Raw genomic sequence first — 7,159 nt, forward strand, 5'->3', positions numbered from 1 at the left:
ATAGATGATATAGATATAGACAGATATAGATATAGATGTAAAGGGAGTTTATTAAGGAGTATTAACTCACAGGATCACAAGATCTCACAATAGCCCACCTGCAAGCTGAGGAGCAAGGAAGCCAGTTCAAGTCCCGAAGCTGAAGAACCTGGAGTCTGATGTTCCAGGGCAGGAAGCATCCAGTGTGGGAGAAAGATGTAGGATGGGAAGCTAAGCCAGTCTTGGTGTTTTCACTTACTTCTGCCTGCTGTTATTCTGGCTGTGCTGGCAGCTGATTAGATGGTGTTCACCCAGATAAGGGTGTGTCTGCCTTTCCCAACCCACTGACTCAAATGTTCATCTTCCTTGGCAACACCCTGATAGACACACCCAGGATCAACACTTTGCATCCTTCAATCCAATCAAGTTGACACTCAGAATTAACCATCACACCAATATATTTGAAAATATACACAGTATGAGCATTTATAAGAGATCAAAAAGATTTTGTTATTTAGCATGTCTAATCCATTGACATTTATATATTTATATTAATGTGAAATAAGTATATTTAAATTCTTAATTGCATTTAATGTAAGTGTTGGGAGATAATAGATAATATGTGTGTTTTATGTCCCTGAAATGTGACTTAGAATTGTGGGAAAGAATTCTAAAACCGTTATTTAATTATAGATCTATTCACATGACTATATGAGGTTAAAACTCAATAAAGTCTGATGACAAAAAAAAACACAAATTAGAAAATTCTGAACATAATATAATAAGACTCTTTTAAATGAGTATCACATCACCTGGCTATCTAGTATTTTGTCTTATTAGAATTTCTGAGGAACACTTTATGGAGGCCACATTTTATCCTCTGAAACTAGTAACAAAAGATAGGGGTATACAGAGAAGAAATCCAAATGTCTTTTTTTAAAAAGTGACTTTATGTAGAAGTTAGTAATTTATAAATTTATCTAATATTTTCTACCAACACATTTTATTATGAATATAAAATTTAGATCTCCTAGCTTGTGAATTAAATGATTTTTATCTTTGCATGTCTCAGAACTTGTTTTAAAAGGGAAATCTGTAATGGCAAAAACTAAACAAACACATGCTAGGACAGTTTTCTTCTTCATCCACTGAAAAGTTTATCCTATGTTTGGGTTTACATCAGCAGTAGTTTCTGAGGTAAGGCTCTGCATATAATTTGATTACTTTGTTTGTGTTGAAAATCTGGCCCTAGGAGTGAGGGAAACAGGTAGAGAAGAGAAGGCAATGGATAAAGGTTATCTTCTGTTATTACCAATACAATTGTGGGTGATGTGAGCTCAATCCTGCAAGAAAAATCCAAGAACTATAACACACTGATCACAACTCAGGGATCCCCTGAAAAGTGAGGGAATTTGGGTATTTAAAGTCAACTCCCAACCATAAATAGTTGTGTGCTACTAAGTGGAGGATGCTGTAAATTACCTTCCAGGCCATCAAAATGCTCAGGCAATGCAGGGAAACTGTGTTAATTACAGCAATTGATCCTGCTCAAGCCTAGATATAATCTAAAGCAGAGGTCCCCAGCCACAGGGCCACAGACCAGTGCCAGTCTGTGGCCTGTTAGGAACTGGGCTGCACAGCAGAGGCGAGTGGCAGGCCAGTGAGCTAAGCTTCATCTTTATTTACAGCTGCTCCCCATCACTTGCATTACCACTTGAGCTCTGCCTCCTGCCAGGTCAACAGTGGCAGTAGATTCCCATAGGAACATGAACCCTATTGTGAATTGCACATGTGGGGGATGTAGGTTCCAGGCTTCTTATGAGAATCTAAAACTTGATGATCTGAGGTGGAGCTGAGGTGGTGATGCTAACACTGGGGAGCGGCTCCATATACAAATTAACATTAGCAGAGAGGTTTGCACAAAGACCATAATGAATCAATTGTTTGCAGTTTCATTTCAAAATCCTATCAGTGAATAGCAAGTAACAGGCTACATCTGGCGTCAGGCTTTAAGTTCCAATCCGACACTTATTTTAGTCTGCACATGGCCTGACCATTATTTTATTTACCATTTCCCGCTATGCCTCTTTTCTGCACTGCACACTTGTCTCAGTCACAGTTTTGGTAAGCCCATGAGCTAACGCTAGCCAAAATGAGTGAAAAACAGACATCACTTGGCAGCTTCTTTGAAAAGCGGGAAAGACCCAAGGATGAGACAGCAGAAGACTCTAAGACTGCCAACAAAGAGAAAGGTGTATTTAAAAGAAAATACCAAAATCCTACTTAAATTATGATTTCCTTGCAACAGGTGATTCACATTATCTATGTCCAGTTTGTATAGAGGCTACCAGTTATACAACAAAGCCGTGAAACCTTCAAAACTGCTTTGACACATGGAAAGCAAGCACTCTGCATTAGAATACATGCTTTAGGAGTTCCAAAAAACAAACAAAAAAGAAACTGTGAAGATGAAGAACAGAAGCAATTATGGAAGGCCACAACTTCATCAAATGTGTCTGCACTGAGAGAGAGCATCGTTCTTATTGGCTCACCACACTGCTAAAGCTAAGAAGCCCTTTACTATTGGTGAAGAGTTGATCCTACCCACTGGTAAGAAAATTTGTTGTATACTTATAGGAGAGGCTGCAGTTCAAAAGGTGGTAGGTGTTCCTCTTTCAGCTAACACCGTAACTGACAAATTGAGAAAACAATAGAGGATAAGGAGGCACAATTGTTAAAGAGAATCAATGAGTCAGGATGATACACAATCCAGGTTGATGAGTCTACCAACACTGACAACAAAGTAACAATCCTTGTTTTTGTGCAATATATTTTTCAGGAAGATGTGAGTAAGAATTGTGATGTGCACTTTTGTTGCCAACCAACACCACAGCCACAGAACTGTTCAAGTATTTGAATGATAACAGATTAGAAAAAAAGTAACTGGTCATTTTTCATAGGTATATGCATGGCCAGAGCAGCTGCAATGACTGGACGACTTTCTGGTTTCACTACTCAGGTCAAAGAGTTTGTTTCTGAATATGAATCTACTCAGGTCAAATAGTTTGCTTCTAAGTATGAGTCTGCACATTGTGTCATTCATGCAGAAATGCTGGCTAGCCAAAAATTGTCAACTAAGTGTAACAATGTTATACTTATCAACCACATGAAAGTACATGCCCTTAACCCACATCCGTTTGCTCAGCTGTGTGAGGAAATGAACCCAAAGCACACACATCTTCTCTTCTACACAGAAGTGAGATGGCTTTCTAAAGATAGATCACTGGCCAGAGGTTTTTAGTTATGTGGGCTGCTCCAGAAATTTCTTTTTTTCTTTTTTTTTTTTTTTTTTTTTTTTTTTTTAGTCTCCGTAGAGACTGTCAAAAATTGCCAGGGCCGACTGTATTGCAAGTCGTCATGGCGGGGTATTGGGAAAAGTTTTCAATTAGCAATAATCGCGCCTCGGATAAATCTCATTGGCTATGATATTGCCACTGCGCAAAGCTCAGAAACTTCTTTTAGAAAAACAAAATGGGTGGCAAAATTTGCTTCCTTGTGTGACATCCTCAACCTGCTCAATTTGTCACTTCAAGGGAGAACCACAACTGTGTTCAAGTTGGCAGATAAAGTGATGGCATTCAAAGCCAAACTGGAATTGTGGGGAAGATGAGTGAGCATTGGCATTTCTGACATGTTTCAAACATTAGCAGAGATTTTGAAAGAGATTGAGCCAGGACGTTCTTCCTTACAGTTGGCACATGATCACTCATCTCGGCTTTGAAAAGAGTTTGAGTGTTACTCTCCAACCACAAAAAAACCCTGAAATGGGAAGCAATGGCTCCACGACGCCTTTGTGAATGAGTAAGGTGAATCAACTCTGTGGTAGAAGAGGAACAACTTCTTGCAATTGCAAATGATGATGATCTGAAAAGTATTTTTGAGATAATTTCAAAAGTCCATACGTTTTGAATTCAAGTCAAGGAAGATTATCTTGAGATTGCCATAACAGCACTGACAAGCCTGCTTTTATTTCCAACACCTTCTCTTTGTGAGGCAGGATTTTCTGTCGTGACAGCAACCAAAAGAAGATGACCGAGTAGACTGGACATAAGCAGTACACTTCAGATGTCACTGTCTCCCATCACCCTCAAATGAAACTGTCCACTGGCAGAAAAACAAGCTGAGGGCTCCTACTGATTCTACATTATTGTGAGTTGTACAATTCTTTCACTGTATATTACAATGCAATAATAATATAAATGACGTACACAATAAATGTAATGTATTCGAATCATCCCAAAGCCATCTCCCACTTCCCAGCCCCAGTCTGTGAAAAAATTGTCTTCCATGAAACTGGTCCCTGATGCCAGTTTGGGAACTGTTGACCTAAAGCTTTCTCCAATCCTGCCATTCCTACAGCCAGTATAAGCAACCAGATTTTAAGGTCTTAACTTAAGGACACTGATTGAGCTTCCAAAATTCTGAAGAATTTTCACTGGGGCATCCTGGAGAGGTTACATTAGTAATCTGAAAAATATTTAAAAAACTCTTACTGCACACCTTATTTTACTGTTATATATATTACTGGAAATGCCATACTTTTAATCATATTTAATCAATTATATCAGCATTGGTAATTCCATTAATAAAATCTTAAATATTTTCATATTTATTATTTTCTAGCATAAAGATACTCTGATTCTTTTATTGTGCCTTTTTGTTCTCTTTGTATTGGTGTTTGATTATGTAGAAGTAGATGTCGTCTATTGACTTAAGTAATGGTTATTTTTCTTTTGTCTAGCAATCATTTATAATCATATTCAATAAGAAGAAGCCCATAGAAAATGAAAAGTTTGAAGGAAAATTACAAATAGGTGAATTAGGGAAGCCAAGGAAGGAAAATTTTTAAGAAGTGAATAGTCAGCACTATCAAATGGCATAGAAAGGTCACTAAAGAAAAAGACTAATAAGTGTCAGTTGTGTTTAAAAGTCCCCCAGAGTGTCTAAGGCAGGTTTTTGCTGTTCTCTTCTCTAAGACATGGCTCTCCCAGGATCTGGTGTCCTATGCCTGAACTCCAGCACAGTGGTTGTAATAATGTTATTTGTTGGCAGTTCTTCTCCTTGCCTAAACTCAGCCATGAAGTTATTCAACAGATACTTTTGAATACCTCAAAAATTTTCTGTATATTATTTGGTGAGTAACAAAAGAAAGGATTTTCCATTTTCAGAAAAGTGACTTGCACATTTAGAGAAAGATCAATCCATCAGTCAAATTAAGAGTGCACACATAAATGTGTAGCTACACATTGTGAGGAGTACTATTAAAAAACATTAAAATTTGCTTTATTAACCATATCAGAGTCAAAATGCCATTCAGCAGCTTTTCAGGGCATGCCTTTTTGTGACTTTTAAGCTGAGCGATGGACAGTGAATAAGTATTGGTGAGAGAGGAGAGGAAAATGGAAGCAAAGGGTCAGTGGGGCCAATAACACAAAAATAAAGATAGAGATGAAGGCAATTTAATAAAACATATTTTTATGTCACGTCCACTAATGACATACTGATTATCCCTAAATCCATAAAACAGATAAAAATCATATCATCCAAGCAAATATTAAAGGAGGTTAAAGTTATAGGCAAAAATGACGTTACTACGATTTGAAGCAATGCCATACAAAGTATAAGATGTTTGCTCATTTTGCTTTGTTTTGTTTTGTATATGGGGAGGTGCCTGTTTTACCTAAATAACTCAGTTAATAATAACTATTATGCTTGATAAAGGTTTATTGATACAATTTTTTATAGAGTGAGTGGAAAATAAAGTCATATGGCCTTTCAGTTGACAATTGTCAAAAGCCACCAAAAATATACATTTTCTTTTACCTTGCAATTTTATTCCCAGGAGTACAGCAATAGCAAATAGTTGAGTATATGAATAAAGATTTATTTATAAAGGAACAATATGCTTTATTCATAAGAGCTTATGAAGCAAGGGATACAGTATAAATATCTAATAGTAGATGATAACTCAAGTTGTCTGAGACGCATGAGTAAAAGTTCAAAGCAAAAAAAATTATAAATTTATCTTTTGGCTGGGAGCAGTAGTTCACACCTGTAATTTCAGCACTTTGGGAGGCCAAGGCAGGTGAACCATTTGAGGCCAGGAGTTCGAGACCAGCCTGATCAACATAGGGAAACACCCTCTCTACTAAAAATACACATGCCTGTGTTTTTACATGCACATGCCTGTAATCTCAGCTACTCAGGAGGCTGAAGCAGTAGACTCACTTGAACCCAGGAGGCAGAAGTTTCAGTGAGCCAAGATCGCACCACTGCATTCCAGACTGGGTGATACAGTGAGGCTCCATCTCAAAGAAAACAAAACAAAAATACGATATAATACCTTCATGCAATGATTTTGAGTTTTAAAGGTTATAAAATATATGAAGCATTCAGGTTCATTATTATTATTATTATTATTATTATTATTATTATTAGAGACCAAGTCCCACTCTGTTGCCCAGACTGGAGTGCAGTGGTATGGTAATAGTTAACTGTAACCTTGAACTCCTGGGTTCAAGCCCTCCTCCATCCGAAGTAGCTAGGACTACAGGTGCGTGCCACCATGCCCAGTTAATTATTTTAAAAAATTTTATATAGACAGGATCTCCATATGTTGCCTACACTGGTCTTGAACTCCATGCTCATGATTATTATACAGCTACAATGTTTATTTTAGATAACATCAACATACGTTTCAACATATGTACAGATGTATATGATGACGTACTCCAAAATACAAAGCTAAATCTGGCTAGTCTAGAACCATGAGTAATCTTTACCTTTCTATTTTGCTTGGTTGAATTTTCTACTTATTTTATAATAATTATGTGCGTAATTATTGCTAATCAAATAAATTGGGGGTTATATTAAATGACTATTGACCATCTTTTGTGGAATATTTCTGAATTGTTAATTCAAATATGTATAAAATTTTCTCCTACTTTTTTATTTGAATAACTATAAAAGTTCAATGAGGCCTAGTTTATTTTTATAGAAACTTATCGGTGGTTGTTTATATGAATTTATCATTTTCACTTGGCTTTTTAGTGACTTGGTGTATGAACATACAGTTTTCTTCACAAAGCAATAAGGAAACATATTTGTGACACAGGCATGT

The 7,159-nt window shown here is 36.8% G+C and overlaps 1 non-coding gene across 1 annotated transcript; it reads right to left on the bottom strand.

Annotated features, from left to right (window-relative positions):
* Positions 1 to 3,344: 3,344 nt before the first annotated feature.
* Positions 3,345 to 3,485, bottom strand: LOC135275081 (U4 spliceosomal RNA). The gene has a single exon (XR_010342791.1). It is a non-coding gene; the product is annotated as a U4 spliceosomal RNA (small nuclear RNA).
* Positions 3,486 to 7,159: the final 3,674 nt, after the last annotated feature.

This window comes from Aotus nancymaae, unplaced genomic scaffold (genome assembly GCF_030222135.1).
Source record: "Aotus nancymaae isolate 86718 unplaced genomic scaffold, 86718_ANA_hifiasm-v0.15.2.pri h1tg000014l, whole genome shotgun sequence".
Lineage (NCBI taxonomy): Eukaryota > Metazoa > Chordata > Mammalia > Primates > Aotidae > Aotus > Aotus nancymaae.